The following is a 24147-nucleotide window of genomic DNA, read 5'->3' as shown; positions in this document are numbered from 1 at the left end:
TTCTGACCCAAAGAAGGTACTATCTCTGACATGTTCTGCTTCTGTTTACTAGGTTTTCAATAATTGACAATGTTTCAATGCTACTAATAGTGTTTTTGGTGGCTAGCTCCTCTGAAGTGCCTAGGTTATTCATTGCTAGTAGTCTGTTCTTACTTTGCAAGCTCTGCTGAAACTTGTTCACTTTGAATGCCCCTGCAGGTATTTGAACAAACCAGTGACATAACTTTTAGCATCACAGCAACACACAAACTACCACTGTACAGCAAACTAACAGACAAGTGGTCGACAAAACTTTGCAGATAAACAAATACAAACATCCATACCACTCATATATTTTTCATATGGTCATCTGGAAAGGACCCTAGATTTTACTTGTAATGTGATACGGCTTGTCCCAGTCTGCACACTTCACTGCATACATTTCCAACGGATTTGACACTTTTACTTTGTAGGGCATGATGTCTTTTTCTGCACACATTTTGTCTAAGATGGGCGAGAATCTTTTGTCCCAATATTTTTTCTGAGATTCAAAATGTTAAGTTTGGAGGACTAATAAAAGATTCTTCCTCAGCTGATGTGTTTTCACTATAAACATAATCACACATTCATCTTCCTTGCATATTTGCCAATGTCTTAACCAAAGACTGGAAGACGAATAAGAGGTGATAGAAGAAAGAGGGGAGTGAGGCCAGTGATAGTTAATTACAGAACATGTTCATTGCCTCGGGGTGCAGTTTGAACTGTTTGAACAGCAATATTGGCCACCTAGTTGTCCAGATTAAAGTAAGCATTTTTTCCATTAGCTGTATGCACACAACTAAAATTCATGTGGTGGAAAAAGTCTCATAATGCTAACTAAGATAAGACATTATAAAAGATGCTAAGGTACTTTCTTAACAAACACCATAGAAAATAAATAAATGAACAGACTTGGAAAAGTCACCCTAATACATTTTAAAATGTAAGTTATTTCTCATCATTAGGGTAAAGAATGATTTCTGTATCTACTTTGCACACAGCCAAATGTGTTATGAAATATTATTTATGTTCTTGACAAATTCCCAAGTATAGCATCAGCCTTGCTAAAATACCCGTTGGCACAACATTGCACTTCCAAATTTAGCATTATGGCTGATAGCATTTTTCTTGGTCTCTCAAAAAATGACCAGCCAAAATTTCACTGCATACATTTTTAAGGAATCTGACACTTATTCTCCTCTTTTTAGAAAGTAAATTTCCTGCGTGTGAACCAACAAACACAGATATAATCTTTAACCTTTCAGGTTTCAAAAGAGGAGTGAAATGGACATCTGAATATCATTGATTAAGGAAGATCTGGCAATCTATTTCTGTCAAAATTTGTGTTGGAAAACTATGGGACACTTCTAGTCTGTCATATGAACTTGTTATGATTCAATCACACCTAGCAACAACTACAAATTAAATAACTATATAAATCAGAGTGATGCAAATGAAATTTAATTTAACTTGAGAAGAGTTAAAAATGGATATTGAAACTTAATAGCAACTTAAAATTAAAATATTATGATTAATTTTATTTGATAAATGCCAACATTCCCATAAAATCTCTCCTATTCCTAAAATGTTTAATTAGGAGTAAAGGTAAGTATTTGAGCAACATAAATTTAAGAGTTATTTTTCCAAAATAAAGCCATTAGGAATTAACGGAACATGAAGGTTAAAGCACTTACTAATATTCTAGTGTGAACTAAGTCGATGCTGCTTAATGTAATAACAAAAGTGACTGCTCTTGAGTCAGTTCCTGTAGGACTGATAAAACGGCCTCTATGGGTTTCTGATACTTTAAATCTTTAGGGAAGTAGAAAGCTTCATCTTTCTCTCACACTCACTTGTCTATGTCCATAAAGTTGGAAGACAGCTACCTATCTAACCAACTGGAAGAGATCCATATTTATACCCATTTCAAAGAAAGGTGACCCAACAGAATGAATAAATTATTGAATAATATCATTAATATCACAAACTACTACAATTTTGTTGAAGGTAAAATTTAAATGCCTACAGTAGGACAGCAACTGGGAGCTGCCAGAAATGTAAGCTAGATTTTGAAGAGGATATGGAATGAGGTATGTCACCACTGACATCAGAGATATTGGCTGAAAGCAGAGAATACAAAAAAATGTTTACTTGTATTTTATTGATTGTGTATGGACTATATGGATCACAACAAACTATGGATAACATTAAGAAGAATGGGAATTTAAGAACACTTCATTGTGCTCACTTGAAACCTACACATAGAGGAGGTCTGCTAGACATTGGACAGTGTAAGACATGAAACAAAAATAATAATTTATAAATTATCAAGGGTTCATGAGGGATGGAGGGTGGGGAAGGGAAGGGGGAAAATGAGGAGCTGATACCAAGGGCTCAAGTAGAAAGCAAATGTTTTGAGAATGATGATGACAACAAATGTTCAAATGTGCCTGACATAATGGATGGATGATGGATTGTGATGAGTTGTACAAGCCCCTAGTAAAATTATTATTATTTTAAATAAAATAAATAGAAATAAATAAAATCAGGAAAGGTTTCATCAGGGTTGTATTCTTGCAATGTGCTTATTCAATTTATATGTTGAACAAATATCCCAGAAACTGAACTAGATGAAGAAGAATGTGGAATCAGGATCAGAGGAAGGCTTATTGACAGCCTGTGATACGCAGATACAAAAACCTTGCTTGAGGAAATCTAGGAGGACCTGAAGCACTTGCTGATGAAGATCCAAGGCTCTAGCCTTCAGCATGGATCGTAACTCAACTAAATTTAAAGAAAATAAAAACTCTCACAAGCGAAACAATAGACCGTGATGAATAGATAAAAATGTGATATTGTCAAGGATTTCATTTGCTTGAATCTACAATCACTTTCATGAAAGCAGCAGTCAAGAAATTAATTAGAATATTTCCTTGGACAAATATGCTGTACAAAACCTCTTTAAAGTGTTTCAGAGCAAAGTTATTATTTTCAGAACTACAGTGTGTCTGATCAACGCTATCATATTTTCAATGGCCTCAAAAGCATGTGACAGCTAGACAATTAATAAGGAAAACGAAAAGAATTGATGCATTTGAATTGTGGCATTGGCAAAGGTGTGGACTGCCAGAAGAAACACGCCTGTCTTGGAATAAGTATAGCCATGATCCTCCTTAGAATTAAGTATGGTGAGACTTCATCTTACTTCCTTTGGACATGCTATCAGGAACTACCAGTCCCTGGAAAAGGGACTCAAACTTGGTCAAGTAGTCACTGCAATTGAATTTATTCTGACTCAATAGCTCCCTGTGATGGAGTGAAAATTCTTAATATGGCTCTTCTACTCAGGTCTTTTTCATGAACACTAATAAAGGGTATTGGTCTGTTTTTATTTTATTTCATTTGTTTTTTATTCATTTAATCACTGGGAGTTCTTACAGGTATAATAATTTATATTCAATTAGATCTAGCATAATTACACAATTGCTGCCACCATCATTTTCAAAACATTTTATTTCTCCTTGAACTCTTTGATATCAGCTCCCCTCTATAGCCTCTCTCCCCTATCCCCCAGGAACCTGTATTATTATATATAATAATTATTATTATTATTTTCATATCTTACCCCATTCAATGTACTTCTTCAACTAGAATTCTGCTACTCATTCCCTTCAAGTAGAGTTATACAGTCATCATTGCTATTGGTTCCCCCTCACCCACCTTCATCCCATACCCTCAAGGAATCATTACTCCCATTACTATCTTGGGTTTAATGCATTGAAAGATCTTAATTATAAAAATGAACATACACAGGTATAACAAGATTAATGAAGTAAAACTAAGACCATAATAGTAAGGGGAGAAAATGTTAAAGAATTAAAGCATAGCTATGTCTTTCATCAGTGCTATTCTGCACCCAAGATATATCATCCCTTCTATGTGGCCCTTCTGTGTGGGACTGTTCAATTATCTTACAGGTGGGTTTTGGGTCTACACTTTGTCTATGCTCCTTCACATCAATTTCATTGCTTGTTTTGAACTTCTGATAACTATTCCTGTCAATACTTCATGATCACACAGGCTGGTGTGCTTCTTCCATGTCAGCTTTGTTGCTTTCCTGCTAAATGGCTGCTTGTTTAACTTCAAGCCTTTAAGACCCCTATCTTCTAATAGCCAGACACCATCAGCTTTCTTCACTACATAGGCTTATGCACCCATTTTGTCTTCCATGACCATGTTGGAAAGGTGAGTATCATACAATGCCACATTATTAGAACAAGCAATTCTTGTACTGAGGTAAGATTTAAGTAGAGGCCCAAAGTCCATCTGCTTCATTGTTTAATTTACATACATACACACATATGTAAACACACACAAATACATCTATCTTTATATATTTACATATGTACATATTTAGATTTATACCTATATATAATTTTTACCTACTTGTATTTTCCTCATTTTCTTTTTTCTTTCCTCCTGCTCCACTATCATGTTTATCTATCATTCACCTGACTGGTCTGTTTTTATTACCTCTCCCCTGGCTATAAGGATGAACCATTCTTGAAGCAGGAACAAAAGGAGAAATCCCAGGATCATCACAAGAGCATGTTCTAGATCACAATATGAAGTGGTGGAGGCCAATGTATCAGAGACTATAGAACAGAGACTATGAGAAAGAACAAGAGGAGTAGCACAACGACAGTGACACAGAGTGACAGCTAGGTTTCCAGGTAGAGGGAGGCAAAGCCAAGGGATCAGGTTGCTGAGAGTTTGTAGACCAGAGAGAGACTTGGTTTCCAAGTGAGAAGTGTTGCTGTGGACTGAGGGCTACACCTTTACTGTTTACTCACCCTGACTTGTGGTGATCTTTTAACTTCCCTAGTAACCTACCAAAGTTGTGAGTATTGCATGGGAGTTCTGTGTTGCCATTGCAGAGAAATCTGGAACCTACATAGGAACTCTCATGACATAGGAGTGTCATGAGAGGAATAATTGGTGTCAGAGTAGTCTAAGAAGAATGGAGTGTGGAAGCATGTCTGGCCACGCCACTGCCTCATGACAATAAAAGAAGTCAGACATGCCAAGTTTACTCCATGACCCTATAGGACAAAGTAGAACTGCCTCTGTGGGTTTCTGATCCCGTATATCTTTATGGAAGTGTAAAGTCTCATTTTATTTTTCTCCAGGAGAATGGGTGATGATTTTGAATGGCTGACCTTCCAGCCAGCAGTTCAATGCATAGCCAAGGAGTACACCCCCAAGGAGTGTATTGTATCATGTGAGACTTAGGGGAGAAATGTGAGTAAGGGAATCCATTGACATTTGGATGTCAGTTTCTTAATGTTTCCAATTCAATCCAAACTTTATTTTGGCTCCATGTTTCCATTTTAGTATCTATGCTGTCATGCTCATTTTTTAATAGTAACATAATGCTGTATGCCAAGAAGTAAGGGCAATGCCAAACCTAAAAATACCCCATAAAATCAAGTTTAGGAAAGAAGATTGTATCAGAAATCATTTCAAGAGATAATTATTTTAAGATAATCATTTCAATTATCAAATAATAATTTGATAATTAAAATAATCAAAACAAAGTATCTTCTGTCTTGCTTCCATGATCTAAAACACCCTGAAGTAAATGTAGCCAAGAAATGAAATTTAATATAGCTTGAAATCAAAACCTTTTTCTTCACCTCCATTTCAACTAAATACTGCTATTTGATAGTAGATAGTGTTCACAATCTAAGTTGTTATTAGCGCCACTTATGCATCAACAACTTGATTTTATGTGGCCCAGTTAAGGACAAATCCAAATCATTAGCTATATGCTAACTGGAGCGAGGTTCCATCTTACCCCCAAGGCTCTTTTCAGTTTTATTTTGTTTTCAGGAATAAATACTTTTTATTTAAACATCTTCTCATAAATAGGCTCTGCAATTCATACAAGATTCACCTCAAACCATTCTGCCCTTGGGCAGCGAAGAGACCCGCCTGGCAGGGTGGGGGTGGGGGCCCCGCCGGCACTCAGTCCCCTGGCATCCTGAACTGGCCCTTCTCCTTGCGGAAAGCCCTCATGGTGGTCACGGGATCCGACTCGCCCACGTGCTCCTGCACGCTCTTCTCCCTCACTCTCATGAAGGGGTTGAACGTAAATTCCTCGGCGATGGTGGATGGCACTGTGGGCTCCCCGCACCTGTGCTTCTCCTTGGCCCAGGCCAGTTTCTCAGTTTCTCGTGGATGGCAGGGTTGTGGGGCTCCACATGGCGGGCAAACTTGAGGTTGTTGACGATGTACTCGTGTCCGCAGTACACCCTCGTGTCGCGGGGCAACCGGCCCAGAACCTCCAGCAGAGCCCTGTACATTTCGTCCGCCGTCCCTTCGTAGAACTTCCGACAGCCAGCCACAAACAAGGTGCGGTCGCCTGTGAACACAGCCGCGGGCTCCGAGCTGCCAGGCTTGGTCACGAAGTAGCAGTTGTGTGACACGGGGTCGACAGGCATTTGATGCTGAGAGACCCCACTTGCAGTGTGGACAGGTGTGTGACCTTGGTGGTCAGGGCTCTGATGTGGTCATCACCCCCATAGACCTACAGGCTGGGCACCAGCTTGACCAGCTTCTCGTTCCCACCGGCGTGGTCCTAGTGGTGGTGCGTGGTTGTTTTGCTATATTGTTGACTGACATTGTTTTTCACAGTACAATTTCAGCAGGGCATCTGAATATCTGACAATGTGCGGCAATGTGCCTATCAATCTGGAACCCTAAGGCAAGTTATTGAAACGTTGGGGGCTTCAGTTATAAGCAAAGAGAATATTTTTGGGGATTACAACCCAAATCAAATTAGGAAAATTCTTACTTAGAAGTATAAAGAACACACAAGGTTTCCCTCCATAGAATTCTAACAAATGTCTGTTTGCTCATAAAATTTGTTTAGTTCTGATATTTGTATAACCATAGTAGAAATGTTGTATTATTATATTATTAGCTATCTAATAGCTGCAACCTACATGCCAAACATTGTACTAAATGTTTATTATTAAGTAATTCATTTCAAGTTTTACAATATACCTCTTTCATCCTAAAGAATCTCTGAATAATAACAAAATTAATTTAATTTAACAATTAAATAAAAGGATATCTGGAATCCAAAGTAGTCTATATGTTCAAGTTCCCATAGCTAGTAAGTAGTAGAATTGTACAAGCTAATCTAATCTGATTTTAACAAAATACTGCTAAGCTTCGCCTCCATATTTGTTTAGAGCATAAAGTGAATCTTAAACAGTTAAGTAAACAACAAAAAAGTGAGATCTTTTCTATGCTGTCTTCTAATGGCTGTTGTCATTAGTTATCACTGAGTGAATTCTGACTCACAGAGACCCTGGGTGTGTCAGAGTAGGACTTCTATATAGGATTTTCAAAGCTATGCCCATTTAGAAGCAGAACATCAGGTCAGTCATCTGAGATAATTCTGGGTGGATTCCAACAGCCAGTTTTGGGGGAAGTAGCTGAGAGTGTCATGTTTATGTCCCCCCAAGGACTCTTTTTCTATTGGCTTATGTTATTAATTAGTTTAGTTTACACAATAGCTACTCAATATGTGTTATCTGAGTGTACCATAAGAGTGTCATAAGCATATACCTGATTAAAATTGTGAATCAATATTTATCATTCCTTGTTGAGACTTGATGACATCCTAGCGTACAATGATGTCACATGTGTAAAGTTGATAACAGAAAGATCTCTGTCAAGTAAAACTTAATCAAGCCCACTGCTATCAAGTCAATTCTGACTCATAGCAACACCATAAGACAAAGTAGAACTGCCCATTTGGGTTTTCCAGGCTATAAATATTTAGGGGACAGAAAGCCTTATATTTCTCTAATGGATTGCTTGTGGCTTCAAAATTCTGACCTTGAGGTTCTCACCCCAACATGTATCCCACTATGCCACCAGTGATCCTAGGAAAAAACATGGAACCTTCTCAAATAGCCGAGATATTATCACGTGCATCCATGACCTATCACTGGAAAAGATTAGTTCACCTTTGTGACCAGTTCAGATCTACATCTCTATGATTTATCTCACGACTTTATTGTCCTAAGTCTCTGAATGTGAGACATTTGTGATCAAAGTATTTTTCTGGGACTTAGATCAATGATCTAGCCATAAAAAATGACTTATCAAGGATCAGACCCTCTCATTATATTTCTTGTTATCTACTTCTGCATCTATGTTCTTTCCCTCTTCAACTCCTATTAGAAAACTTCTTCAGAGAACTCGAAAGAACCAAAACTCCTATAGTAATTGCTGTTAGGTGCCATTGAATTGGTTCCAACTCATAGTGACTCATAGTACAACAGAACGAAACTGCTTGGTCTTGTGTCTTCCTCACAATTGTTCTTATGTTTAAGCCCATTGTTGCAACCACTGTGTCACTCTAGCTCACTGAGAATCTTTCCTTCTATTTGCTGACCTTTTCACTTTACCAGGAATCATGTCCTCCAGGGACTGGTCTCTTCTAATAACATGTCCAAAATACATGAGACCAAGGGCTGCCCATCCTTGCCTCTGAGGAGCATTCAGGATATCCTGCTTCTAAGACATGTTTGTTTGTTCTTTTGTCAGTCCAGGATACTTTCAATAATCTTCACCAGGCACTATAATTCAAATGCATCGATTCTTCTTCAGTCTTCCTTTGGCAATGACCAAATATCAACATCGCTTTTTAAAATGTCAAAATGATTTTGTGCAGCAGATTTACCTAATGCAATGTGTCATTTGGACTCTTGACTGCTGCTTCCATGAACATTAATTGTGTATCCGAGCAAAATGAAATCCTAGGCAACTTCAACATTTTTCTCCGTTTATCACGATGCTACCTATTGCCCCAGTTGTGAGGATTTTGGTTTTCTTTACATTATATTTTAATTTATGCAGATTGCTGCAATCCTTAATCTTCATCAGCAAGTGTTTCAAGTCTTCCTTACTTTCAGCAAGCAAGGTTGTGCCATTTTTAGATGGCAAGTTGAAGGCCTTCCTCCAATCCTGATGTAACTTTCTTCTTCAGATCAACCAAGTTCTCCGATTAGTTGCATAACATACAGATTTTATCAGTATGGCGAGAAAATACAACTCTATGGAACACCTTTCCAGATTTTAAACCATACAATAATCACTTGTTCTGTTTGCATGCTGCCTCTTGATTCATGTACATGTACCTCCTGCAGGGTTATGAAATTCCCATTCTTCTCAATACTACCCATAGTTTGACTATGCCTTTGCACAGTCAATTAAACACAAGTAAACATTTTTCAGGTAAGAGCTAATATCAGCAGTAATATACCTTGCTCCATGTCTTCTTCTGAATCCAGCCTGAATACCAGCTCCCTGTCAATGTACCGCTGAAACCATTGTTGGTTTATATGCAACAAAAATTTCACTTCCATTTCAAATCAATGATATTATTTTATAATTTGAGCATTTTGTTGGGTCACCTTTCTCTGGAATCTCTTCCAGTCAGTTGACCAATTAGCTGTCTTTGAAATTTCTTGGTATAGATAAGGGATTGCTTCCACTGTTTTATAGACTTGTTGAAACATTTCAATTGGCATTCATTCCATCAATTCCTGGATCCTTGTTTTTGGCTAATGCTTTCAGTGCAGCTCAAACTTCTTCCTTCATTACCATTGGTTCTTTATCATAATCTTCCTCTTGAAATGGTGGAATGTTGACTAGTCCTTTTTGGTACAGTGATTATATACCATCTCTTTTTGATGCTTTTGGTATCATTCAAAGTTTGCTCATAGAATCTTCCAATGTTTCAACTTGAGGCTTGATTTTTTTCTTGAGTTCTTTCAGGTTAAGATATGCTTAGCATTCTCATCCTTTTTGGTTTTCTAACTCCAACTCTTTGTAATATTTTATCTTGTCTTCCCAAGCTGCCCTTTGAATTTTCTATTCAGCTCTTTGATTTTATTATTTCTTCTATTTGCCTTAGCTTTTCTACAATTAAGAGCAAGTTTGAAAGTCTTTTCTGACATTCACTTAGATTTTTTTTTTTCTTCCTTTCCTGTCTTTTCAAAGAACATTTTTGAGTGTCTGGCAATCTTGATGCTACCCCACAGCACATCATGTCTTCTGCCATTAGTGTTCAATGTGTTACATCTGTCCTTGAGATAGTCTCATAATTCAGGTGGAATAGATTCAAGGTCATGTGTTTTTAAAAACAATTCTTTCATTGGAGGCTTGTGCCAACTCTTATCACCATCCAAACATACATCCATTATGTTAAGCACATTAGTACATTTGTTGCCCTCATCATTCTCCAAACATTTTCTTTCTACTCGAGCCTTTGGTATTCCCTCCCTCCCCGCTCCCTCTCCCTCATGATTCCTTGATAATTTATAATATATTATTAGTTTGTCATGTCTTACACTGTCTGATGTCTCCCTTCATCCACTTTTCTGTTGTCAATCCCCCAAGGCAGAGGTTATACGTAGATCCTTGTGATAGGTTCCCCCTTTCTACCTCACCTTCCCTCCACCCTCCCAGTATTGCCACTCTCACCAAAGGTCCTGAGGGGTTCATCTGTCATGGATTCCCTGTGTTTGCAGTTCCTACCAGTACTCATTGTCTGGTCTACCCGGATTTGTAAGGTAAAAATGGGATCATGATAGTGGGGTGGTGGGGGGGGAGCATTTAAAAACTGGCAGAAAGTTGTATGTTTCATCATTGCTTCACTGCACACTGACTGGCTCATCTCCTTCCCGCAATGCTTCTATAAGGGGTGTCCAGTTGTCTACAGATGGACTTTGGGTCCCCACTCCTTACTCCCCCCCATTCACAATGATATGATTTTTTGTTCTTTGATGCCTGATACTGGATATCCTTGACACCTTATGATCACACAGGCTGGTGTGCTTCTTCCATGTAGGCTTTGTTGCTTCTCAGCTAAATGGCCACTTGTTTATTTTCAAGCCTTTAAGACCCCAGATGCTATATCTTTTGATAGCTGGGCACCATCAGCTTTCTTCACCACATTTTTTATGCACCAAGGTCATATTTTGACTTTAGTGATCTTGTTTTACTTTTCTTTAGCTTCAACCTGAACTTACATATGTGCAGTCAATGGTCTTTTTTACAGAAGGGCCCTGTTCTGGGTTTTGGTGCTGATATTGAGCTTCTCCATCATCTCTTCCCATAAATGTAGTAAATTGTATTTTTTGTGTATTCCATCTGGAGAAGTCCACATGTATACTTTGTTAAAATTCTTCAATTTCTGCACCACTGTAATGGTTGGTGCATAAATTTGAATAATAATTATATTATCGTATTTCATTGTGTTCAAATATATATTACCTTATCACAGACAGTACTTTACTTCAAGATAGATCTTGAAGTATACTTTTGCAGTAGGTGGAACTAAAGGAACTTTTTGCACCTGAGTGTAGCTGTCCAGAGCTACATTAAAAATCCTGCTACATCTTATGCACAAGTTAATATTTCTAATAGGAATAATTTTATGAGTTACTAAGGGTATTTAAAGTATTTCTGATGATTCAGTGGTTAAGAGGCCACTGCTAATTGAAAAATCATTGATTGAAATATGCCATGGGAGAGAGAGATGGTTATTTGCTTCACTCTATAGGGAAGTTCTACTCTGGCATATAGGATATCTATAAATTGCAATTGAATCATCAACAATAGACTTGTTTCTGTTGTTTATATATTGATGTATATATTTCACTGTGACAATCACTACATTTGTTTCTCTTTCTTGTATCATGTAATAACACCAAAGTTCTTAAAAACAGGTAAAGCTCAGTTATTTTAATATATTGTATTTAATAGATTGTATTACCTTTGGTATTTCTAAAACACTTGGGATTTCTAAGGTGATCACTTAATTGTTTTCAATGTTTCATAAAGCATAAGAAAAACATTTCTTTTCCCGTACCTCTTAGTTCTGTATACCCACTCTTTCAACAACCTTAATTTTTGAAACATTTTCCCCCCTTTCTCTGCCAACTGTAGAAGTCAAGGACAGTACAAAAACATTCAGGTTGGGCTCTTGCCAGTGAATTCTGCTGCTGGGGATGTTCTTCCACTCGGGCTGTTTATGGAGTATCATTGTGCCCAGGAGAAGTCATCCATTAAAGGGTAGAGAGAATATTTTGTTATTATGCACCCGCTTGATAAACACAAAGTTCCAAGGACAAGAACTCTTTATAAATTCTGTTCTAATAGCAATAATAAACAAAGTGATTTATTTATATTCTAGCATTCTAGTTCTTAAGGATTCCTGGTGGCACAATGATTAAACACTTGGCTGCTAGTTGAAACCAAAAACCTGCAAACCCACTGTCATTGAGTGGGTTCTGATTCATAGCAACCATATAGAACATCCAGGGGAGAGTAGACCTGTTCCTATGGATTTCTGAGCCTGCACATTTGTACAGGAGTAGAAAGCCTCATCTTTCTTGCTAGAAGAGGCTTGGGTGCTTTTAGACTGTTGAAATTGTGGTTAGCAGTCCAACTATGCCACCAAGTCTCCACTGACCGAAAGGTGGGCAATTAAACCCACCAGCCACTCCATGGGGAAGAAAGATGGCAGTCTCTTTTCATAAAGTGTACAGTGCAGCCTTAAACACGCTGTGGGGCAGGTGTACTGTGTCTCATTGGGTTAGTATGAGTCAGAATGGACTTGACAGTGGTGGTTTTGTTTTAGTTTGGGTGATTCTGCTTCTTTGAGGGGAAATTTTGTGGTCTGTTTAGTTGTGGATGTTTATCTTTAAAGTTAATATGAAACAGCATAGACAACATCTAATAATCAGCCACTACAGGGATAATTAAATTTAAATAAATCATATACATATATGTATATTTACATATATTGCTTTTAAAATAAAACCCCACACTTTGCATAACATGGTGTACTAAATAATGCATTTATAAGGAACTTGGTTTTTAGAAGGACATTTTGCAAATCCAGGCACAGTATATTACTTTTGACTCCTTTGTTGCATGTTAACAAAATATGCCAATTAAATATTTGTTGTTGGCCAGGATGATGTGCCAAGGAAATCCCAGTGAAGTGTGATGGTTCCCAAGGCACTACATATGTGGCTCCAGTTTTAAATAAGCAGTGGCTAGCTTTATTGAAGGAACTAGACGGAGGTCACTGCAAGAGCCAGCCAAGATGTGAATGCGGAATCCTGTTGGCTCCAAGTCTTGTTTCTAGGACCCACCCCACCCTGTTTCCCAGGAGGACAGATGTACATTTGATAGTTGAGCAGGTGGCCGGGCCGTGGCAATGAACAGCTCCTTTCCTGTAAGGGCGCAGCGGGATAGGGTTATGTATCCATGAGCTTTCCGGTGGGGAAGCCGTTTTATCCAGTTAAAATTGTAACTGAAAACATCAGACCCTATCAATTTCTCTGTAATTCTACACACAAACAACGCAAGTTCTTTGCTGCACTGCTCCTTCCCTTTGTCCGTTGGAACATATGTACAGCTAGCTTCTGGATTGAAAGATGGCAAGTAGGGATAACTGAGATTATTCAGTCTGTCTGTGTTGTGCATGATAAGAAGAAGCTGTGGATATAGCTCACCAGCAAATTAAAGCCGGAGAAAGGAAACCTCTTGTGATTCAACGGGTCTCTTTCCTTGTTTTTCCTATGTTTATTTTCTCTGTACTCCATAGCTTTTGAGTTCCAAACCATTAAAGGGACTTCAGACACGGGCTCATTAATTAGAGTCAAAAGGTTACAATCAACTCCCCTCCAACAATCAACCAATATCCTTTTGTTTACTTGAAATATAACAGGAAAACACTACCTTGTGCCTAAATAATTGGGGAGTTGTTTTCATGAATGTTGTTGGATTTTCCTAATTAATCAGAAGGCTTTGGCACAAGAAGTCGAGCTGTTGGAGCTTTGGACACAGCGCTGGCAGAAAATGTGTCAGCAGAAACTGTCTTTTGTGCAATCTCTTTGCTTGCTACCTAGCACAAAAAGTTCTTAGTAACTCTTGATTATGATTAAAACACAATGGTTAATTAGCAGGTCAATTTTCTTTGTCCTTACAGACTCCTTAAGATTCTTGGATGTTAATGAATTGAGTAGTGAATTTCCCTCAGTTGTACACATAAAAAAAGAGAACCATTTTGCCTTGTTTTTCAAAGGATATCCCTTGTGCTGACAGTATTCTATGGCATGAACCTGACAGTACCAAAGCCAACGACCCATGCTGGCCAAAGAAAACGCTGACCCTACAGGGCCTGAGTAAGCCAAGGACTTTTATGGTGAATGGAGACTGACTGTAACGTTAATCTCTTATTTATGTTACCCTGTGAAAATCCTGCTTAAATTCTGCCTCAAAGATTTAGAAAGCTAAGAAGAAATAACAGCAAAAAAAGATATTTGTTTCTAATCTTAGAGCATCTTTTTGTTTTGACTGTTGTTAGTATAAATTTGATGGAGTGTTTTTGTAAAAACATTAAAAGCAGTTTTATAAGTATAAATAAATAGATATGCTTTGTAATAAGGTATTTAAATGGAAAGTATAGAACATTCTAAGGTATAGAACTATTGACTTAAAAATAGGAAGTTCAACTAACACACAATTTTAAAAACCAAGGAGTAATTGCCTTCACTGGATAGCATTCGTAATGTCTCAGAATATTTAGGATATTTTTAAAGCTTGACTAGAGTAAAAAAAGTTGGGAGGAAATGAAAAATCATTAAAAAATGTTTTCCCCATTTCAAGGAAGTTTCTATACAGACTTTTCCACTGAGGACAGGGTAAAAGGAAACACTTAAATACATTGTGAAATATTCAGGTTAAACGAGAAACAATTTCCAGAGGGGATTTAGTCATTGAGATACATCACCAAAAGTGAGTTCTAACTTCTTTTCCCTTATGGGTCTTCGAAAGCGTGATATGGTTCATATCAGGACAAAACTGTACATTAGATAATCACCCTCCATGATTTCATGGAAAATAATACTTTTTCTGACTATGAGGACTATGAGTCAAGGTTTTAATTAATTAAAAAATATTTAAGATGGGAAAAAATCATTAGTTGCATGCCATTAGAGTAACAGTGAAAAGGAGCAAAAATTTACAGGAGCTCTCATTGCTTCACACAAAGTGAATGTCTCTCCGCATACATGTTATTGCTGCAGTCTCCATACAAATCCCTGGCTTAGAATTTGGCTCTATCTCTCCAGGAGCATAACAGTACATGAACTCATATTTGGAAACCCAAGCAATTACATAATTTATTAAATCTTGCCAAGATTAGTAATATTTCTTATTATTCAGTGTAGTTTGCTTATGAAACAGTGTGATCATCTATCATACTAGAAAAAGCTCCAGAAAATGAGATTAGGTATTAAAATTGTCATGGGACAATTTTAAGAGTAATTTCACCAATGAGAAGATTTTTCACTAATGAATGAAGACAGGTTTAACTCCCTGATAAAATTGTATTCTAATCTCAGAGATGAAATTGTGTTCTGGAGGATTTATGTGCCTATGGCCACGCCACATTTCCACCCATTAAACAGATCAAAACCACTCACAGATATATTTCCCATTGCTCTATGCAAAGAAAATATTCTTTGTTTGTTTTAAAGAAACAAGAGAAAAGAAGGATAAGGACAGAAGCTCAAGCAAACATGCTTGAGGGAAGGGAGAAAAAGATTGTGCCAATTGAACAGATGGAAAGGGGTGGTCCAGACCGCATGAATATAGCCAAAACATTATGATGCTACATTAACCCAGGAAGGAAAAGTTTCAGTACAGACAGGAGTGTACACCGGAACCAGGGGCTAAAAGAAACATAATCCAAGATGAGGACTGAAGGAGGTCATGAGATCTAACAGGGTATAATTGGTGACCTTTGTGATGAAGGGAATGAGATGACAAGGGGGGAAGTACATGTAAACAGTGATGGTTATATTTTGTTGGATTATTTCTAGTTGGTTGAAAATAATGGAAACATTCATTAGAAGTAGACCAGAAGAATAATGCATACCAATACTAAATAGAAAGGAGTGTAAACATATAATTATTTGATAGACTATAGAATGCTTGGTAACAATGTAATCTTATCTCCTGAAAATCTAAAAAGTACAACAGTGCATAGACAAGAACATGAAACTTTCTCTATTCTTCCAGTAGATTTTCAGATGAAATCCTAATGTACACAATTTTGTACCCTAATTTTTAATTATCACATGCTTAGAACCCTTGTGGTGTAGTGAGTTAGTGGTTGGGCTACTAACTGCAAGGTTAGTAGTTCAAACCCACCAAAGATTCTGTGGGGTTATTTTTTCTCTGTTCTGTAAGGCCACTATGAGTTAAAATGGATTTGATGGCAATGTCTATATATATATATATTTATATGCACTTTATTAAACTTTGAGTATTCTGCATTGTGACAACCCTGATTTGAGAAAGTCTATCAGCTTCATTTTATCAACAGCATGTACCCAACTTGTATCTCTGTCATATTTTGGTGATTCTCATAATATTGCAAACTTTTTCATAATGTGATTGCACACTTACTGGACTACCATATGATGCAAACATAACTTTTATATACATTAAGAAACCAAGAAATTTGTGGGACTCATTTTATCATAATGTTTGCTTAATTGTGGGGTTTGGGTATGAACCTGCAATATCTCCAAAGTATGTCTTTACAACATTATAAGTTCTCTTGCATGTCACTGTGTAATCATTAAAATATTAGTATATGTTTATTTTGTCTGGTTACAAATCTTAAAATGAAGAGAACTGAATGGGGAGACTTGGTTTTGCATTGTAAATTTCGGTATTTTAAAATAAATTCAATTTTTTTTTCAAATTATTTTTCAGGGATGCGCACAATTTGAATTTGCAGCAGGTCATAACCTAAGGAGTTAAAATGGTGTTAATTATGATGGTTCCAATAAGGAAATTAAGTAGAGCTACATTTATGGATTAGTCATACAATAATTGATATGTAATAGAAGAAATCCTACATTATTTATTATTCAAAAGATGAATTGAGAACCTGGATTGGAGAAATTCATAAAAAATATAAAACTTGATTTCCAGTACTGGCATTAAAGTCCTTCTAAGTCTCTCATTAAAGTTTCTAACAGGTGGCAAAATTCATTTATTTGCATTGCATTGCATACTTTTACTTCCTAAATTTTAATTCATGGAGGTACAAAGGAAAATAATTAGTGATAGTTGAATGAACATATACTTTTATATTAGATAACTATTATGTGTTGCATTATGTTACCTAAAAACACGTTAGAATTCTAATTTCTATATTTATCCATGCAATCATATTCTGAATAGAAATTTCTTTGTTGCGTGTCTTAAGTCTGTTAATTTTAGAGATGAAAAGAGAAGGTTAGAGTCATGGAGTACGAAACAAGGGCGGAAAGACAGAGACCATATCTGTCTTTAAGGAACCAAGAATGTCCGGAAAGAAAACTTGAGAAGCTGAAAAAAAAGTTTTTTTCAAGAGCAGAGAGAGAGACTTCCCCTAAGATGCTACTCTACATTTGGACTTCTAGTACCCTACACTGTGAAAAAAGTAGATTGTTTTTTAAAGACACCCCTTGTGATATATCTGTTACATCAGGACAAGAAACCAATCAAGTCTTAAATTAAACCTTAAATAAGAAAATAAATAAGTATACCCAAGCTCTCATACCCATTTACATAAAGAATAAAAATCTTCAGATCTTAGGATTTTCTTAAGCTTTTTCATTGGCATATTTATACATGTTATTGACAAAAATCACAAGGCAGAATCGCTTTCCTATGAACATGTCAAATTGAAGTAAAAAATTTAGGAAAAACCTGTGGCTATTATAATGTAAAATCTAGTAAGGGGAGTTAAAAACAGTGGCATTGTGATGCTTTTTTCCACATGATCTGTATGTATATACTATATTAAATCTAAAATTATTTCATAATTATATTATCATATAAAGAGGAATTATTCACAGAATTAAGTTAGTTTTCAAGTTTGAGTGCCCACAGATCCTGGTAAAGACAGAGTCAAATTTCCTTTAATGAAAACATCTATAAATAAGTTTTTAAAACCCTACAAATTAAGATTTTTAAAATCTGAATTTAAAACAAAAACATCACCAAGCATACAAAGAAATATAGCACGAGAATAGTATCTAGTAGATATGAGAAACAATTGACATTGACCCCTAAGTACTTCACATAACAAAATAATCTGATACAGAATATAATACATAATATAAATGAAACCAAAAGTCAGGAAATCTGAGTCCACTAGAAGGTGCCCAGGAAAAAAGACCTGGAGATACACTTCTAAAAATAAATTGTTGAAAACCCTACAGAGAACAGTTCTATTCTAAAACATATGGGCTCATCATGAATTATAATGAAATTGACAGCAACTAATAAACAGATATTTATTTTACACTGATGCTATAACAAAATAATAAAAATGTAGTGGCTTGAAACAACACAAGTATATTATCTTGCAGTTCTGAGGGTCTGATAAATTCAAGTTGTCTATAGGGTTGTGTTTCTATTGAGACTCCAGAGGTGAACCTATTTCTGTTTTATTCACTTTCCAAAGGCCATCCACACCCAACTTAAATATGGTTGACTCAAGTCACTTGAATATGTGTTGTATCAAGTCCCTAAATTTTGCATAGGTTACTCATTGGGCTGTGATCTGCAACTTCGAAACCACTAGGCCCTCTGCAGGAGAAAGACTGGGCTTTCTACTCCTATAAACTGTTTCAGTCTCAGAAACCCACAGGTGGGTCACTATGAGTGGCATCAATGCAATGGCAGTGAGTTGGCTTTTGCTTTGTTTAGTTATCCACATTCAGTGGATCTTAATCTAGAAACGTTGTATCTCTCTGATCTGACTTCACTTCCCTTACCTCATTCTCTGATATGCTTCTTTTGCTTCTGTTTTCCACTGTTAAGAAATTATTTATTACATTGAGGTCTCAGTTGTTGTTGCTGTTGGTGGTGGTGGGTACAACTGAGTCAATTCTGACTCAGAATCCTTTACACAGAATAAAACATTGCCTGGTCCTGCATTATCCCCATGACTGTTCTTATGTTTGAACCCATTGTTTCAACCACTGTGTCAATCCATCTTGTTGAGGGTCTTCATCTTTTTCGTTGCCCCTCCACTTCACCAAGCATGATGTCCTTCTCAAGGGACTGGTTTCTCCTGACAACGTGTCCAAAATACAGTTAAAAAAAAGTTTTGTCATCATTACCTCTAAGGAGCATTCTGGATGTACTTCTTCCATGATAGATTTGCTTGTTCTTTTCACAGTCCATGGTGCTTTCAATATTCTTTGACAGCACCATAATTCAAATGCATAGATTTTTCTTCATTACCCTTTATTCAATGTCCAACTTTCACACGCATGTGAGAAAAGTGAAGCTACCATGTCTTGGGTCAGCTAAATGTTAGTCTTCAAAGTAACAACCTAGCTTTCAATACTATAATGAGATCTTAGTGCAACTGCCAGCTTCGTTTCTATCACTAAGTCCATATTTTTTCAACTACTGTTCCTTCCACTTTGTTTCCAATCATCAATAATTATCAATACATCTTGATTAAATGTTTGATCAAAACTATAGAATTCTCAATTTCTTCCTTACTAGCTTTTGTGGTTGGTGCATACATTTAAATAATAGTTGTATTGACTGGATTTCTTTAAAGGCTGATAGATATAATTCTATCATAGGCAGCATTATAAGGGATTTTGCAATGTCCTTTTTGACAATAAATACCATGCCACTTTGGGTGACCTGTTGGCATTTGAAATACCAGTGGCATAACTGGACATCATTGGGTATTGAATAAGGAAGACTGAATAAAAATAGAGGAAATTGAATTGTGGTGCAGACAAGGAATATTGAAGATCCAATGGACAACTAAAATGATAAACAGATCTGTCACAGAAGAATTACAGCCAGAGTGCTCCTCAGAAGCACGACTTCATTTTACATACTTTAAATATATTGTCAGGAGACACCAGTCCCCAGAGGATGCCATGCTTGGTAAAATGCAAGGTCAGCAAAAATTAGGAAAGTCCTCATTGAGATGGATTGACAGAGTAGCTGCCACAATGGACTCAAGCATAGGAACAATTGTGAAGATAACACAAGACCTAGAATTGTTTCCTTCTTTTATGCATAGGGGCCACTATGCATAAACTCGATGACATCTAACAAAAACAAAATAAAGTCTTGTGCAGTAGATTTACCAAATGCAATGCATTATTTGATCTCTTAACTGCTGCTTCCATGAGTGTTGGTTGTAGATCCAAGCAAGACAAATCCTTGACAATTTCAATCTTTTCTCAATTTATCATGATGTTACCTATTTGGTGCAGTGGTGAGGATTCTTGTTTTGGTTACATTGAGTTCTAATCCATACTGAATACTGAAATTCTTAATATTCACTAACAAATGCTTTAAGTCCTCCTCACTTTCAGCAAGCAAGGTGTGTCATTTGTTTATCACAGGTTGTTAAAAAGCCTTCCTCCAATCCTGATACTACGTTCTTCTTTATTTAATCCAGCTTCTCTGATTATTTGCTCGGTGTATAGATTGAATAAGTATGGTAAGAAGATATAACCTTGATGCACATTGTGGTAGTCAGGGATTTTATCAACTGGAGTCCAACCTGTAAATCAAGTAGTAGTTTGATGACACACCTTTGGGAGGGTGGCCTTTTATATAAGAATGAGGGACTCTGGGAACTACTCTTTCTCTGCCCCTTAAACATTTTCCTCTCTGGCACTTCACTGGGACTCTATAGCTATATCCACTGGTGGTCCCACATGTACCACCTGACCTTGACAGCTGTTGGCTCCTTGCTATGCTTCCACTGACCTTGTATTCACAAGACTCAGGATCCTTCCTGTTTCCTGTCTCAAGTTTCTGGGTCACCATGCTGCTGCTACCTGAGTCTGAAGAGGGTCTCATGAACTAACAAAGGATATATAGACGAGATGGACTTGATGGGATGCTTTCTTGATTTATAATTACTTCTTGATATAAAACATTCATACTGCATTTGTTTCTTTAGACAACTTGGCCCAGAACCCATACCATTCTTGATTGTAAACCATGCAGTATTCTTTTGCTTTGTTCACACCACTGCCTCTTGATCCATGTACAAATTCTGCATGAGTACAATGAAGTGTACTTATTACTTATTACTCCCATGGTTCTTAATGCTATCCATAGTTTGTTATGATTTATACAGTCAAATGCTTTTGCATAGTCAATGAAACACAAGCGAGCATCTTTCCAACGTCCGTTGCTTCAAGTCAAGATTCATCTGACAACAGCAGTAACTCTTGTTCCATATTGCTCTTCTGAATTTGACCTGAATCTGACAGTTCCCTGTCAATGTACTGCTGTAATTATTATATTATTGTCAGCAAAATTTTACTTCCTTTTTATATCAGTGATATTATTCTATAGTTTGAGAATTCTGCTGGGCCACTTATCTTTGGAATGGGTACAGAATTTCTTCTGGTCAGTTGTTCAAGTAGCTATCTTCCAAATTTACTGGCATAAACAAATAAGTGCTTCATCAACTTGTTGAAACATTTCCATTGGTATTCCATCAATGTCTTCTGTCAGTACCATTGCTTCTTTCTCATATGCTACCTTCTGAAATGGTGGGGTGCTGACTAGTTATTTTTGGTACAGTGGCTCTCTGTATTTGTTCCATTTTCACTTGATGTTTCCTGCATTAGTCAATATGTTATTATAGAATCCTTCAAGATTGTAACTCAAAGCTTGAATTTTTTTCCCTTGAGTTCTTCTAGTTTAAGATATGCTACTTTTTATTTTTGGATTTTAACTATACACTTTGCACCTTTTATTATAATACATTTAAAAATTTTTATTCAAAATAAATTCATTAATTGGGAGTTAATGCATTGTGTTCAAGTCACTGGTTGAAAAATTCTATCATGCAATTCCAGCTTCATTTCTGGACACTCTAGGTAGCACAAATAGTTGATTACGCAACTACTAATGAGAGGTTAGCTGTTCAAACTGACCCAGAAGCACCATGGAAGAAGTGCCAGCCAATCTTTCCCAAAAGGTCAAGGATTTAAATCCCACAGAGTATAACTCTACCTGTAGCAAATCAGGTTAACAGCAGTTGGAAACTATTTGTTTTTTTGTTCAGACTACATTGAGTCAAACTCGGCAATTCACAATATTCTCTTTATCTTCTGATTAGCACTTTCAATTTCATCTAAAACCTAATTCCCTTTCATATCCTAACAAAGCCACATGTTTCAAGGATATGGACATGAACATTTTCATGGATCGTTTTATTCTCTGCACTACAAGCTGTGGCATAAATACTTAAAAAATAAATATGATACCACAAATATGAGTAAACAATACACTGCCATTCATATCAGGGAAGAAAACATTTAAAATTATAAGATTACAATTTCATTTCATTTTTAAATGAAAAATACAATTAAAATTATTTAAATTGCTTTTTAGACATAGCGGAGTAAGTAATATACTGAATATATATCACCCAATTTTACCAAGATATAATAGGTGGCAAAAGAATAGAAATATAATAAGTTAAGAAATCTAGCAGCTACATTAGACTCTCCAACATATGTGGTTTGAAATCAAGAACAAAAAGAAACCTATGCTTAGATTTATTTTTGGTACTTTTGCAGACTACCAAAATTAATCTTAAAAACCCTTGTCATTTAATAAAGACTAATAAAATTAAACTAACATGGGAAAGTTCAACAGCAAGCAGAACAGACTAAACACTTTTAAATGTGAGTGAACCAGGACACTAACTAGAATGGAAAATGGTGCTAGAAACTTAATCTCCCTCTTAGAAAACAAGAGCAGTTACCAAGGGCTCACATAGAAAGCAAAATGTTTTAAGAATGATGATGGCAACAGATACACAAATGTACTTGACAAAATGGATGGATGGATAAATTGTGATAAGAGTTGTACAAGCCCCCAATAAAATGATTTGAAAAAGAAAGAAGAAGAAGAAAACAAGAGCAGTATGATCAAGTCTCTTGACTGACAGAATTGAAAACTTTAGTGTCTGGTTCAAAGATGGTGACCAACCTTGCCACTTTGAATCCATGACCCTCTCGAAAGTACTGAGAAAAAACACAATGACAAGTGACAGGCTCCAGAAAGGGTTCACTATGACTTTTCATCTTCTTTCATGGAATTTTAACCCATACTTTTACCTGCCCTGGTTAGCATTCTGCTCAACCAAATTTTAAGTTTGAGTTTGGTATTGTTCATCTCATTGGCCAAGACAGAATGAGGTGGAATCAATTTTAAGTTATGATTTAATTACTCTGGAAAGGAAGAAGGTTTTTAAAAGTGTTAGGACAACTGAGTATCAATGTGGAAAAAATGAAATTGGATTTCAAATGTATAACTTAGAGGATAATTATTTCCAAATAAGCCAACCAACCAAACACTGCCATCACGTCAATTCCAATTCACAGCAACCCTATAGGACAGGATAGAACTGACACTCTATGGGTGTCTGAGACTATAACTTTTTATAGGAGCATAAAGCCTTATCTTTCTCCCAATTTCCAAATAGATTATGAATGAAACAAACAAACAAACAAAAAACCTTAAAATGAAGGTTTCATTCTAAGAAAACATTATTTTAAAAATGCTACTACCAAAAAAGTGAAAAATAACACTCAGTGTTTCCTAATTGGAAGAAAGAGTACAAGCATCATTGGTAAAACACAATCCAGAATAAGACAAATGCAATGAAAAAAATCCTTCTTCCAAATGTCCCACTGCCCTTGAGCAGATACTGACCCACAGTGACCCTATCAGGCAGAACAGATCTGCTTTTCAGGGTTTCTTAGGCCTCATCTTTCTTCAGGGAAGAAGCTACTAGATTTGACCTACTGACCTTGAAGGCTAGCAGCCCATGTGTAACCAACTAGGCCACCAGGGCTCCTTGTAGTTGCAACACATAAGCAGTAATCAGTGTAGACAGTCCCTGAGTAACAAATGAAATCTGTTCCTGAGTCTTCAAGCTTTTAAATGTAA

General features: G+C 36.5%; 1 pseudogene; it reads right to left on the bottom strand.

Annotated features, from left to right (window-relative positions):
- Positions 1 to 6045: 6045 nt before the first annotated feature.
- Positions 6046 to 8514, bottom strand: LOC101648645 (annotated as a pseudogene).
- Positions 8515 to 24147: the final 15633 nt, after the last annotated feature.

The sequence above is a fragment of the Echinops telfairi genome, unplaced genomic scaffold (assembly GCF_000313985.2).
Source record: "Echinops telfairi isolate 266 unplaced genomic scaffold, ASM31398v2 ScPeMD7_39;HRSCAF=148, whole genome shotgun sequence".
Taxonomy (NCBI): Eukaryota; Metazoa; Chordata; class Mammalia; order Afrosoricida; family Tenrecidae; genus Echinops; species Echinops telfairi.
The sequence above is the reverse complement of the archived record's forward strand: the minus strand, read 5'-3'. Positions and strand labels throughout refer to the sequence as shown.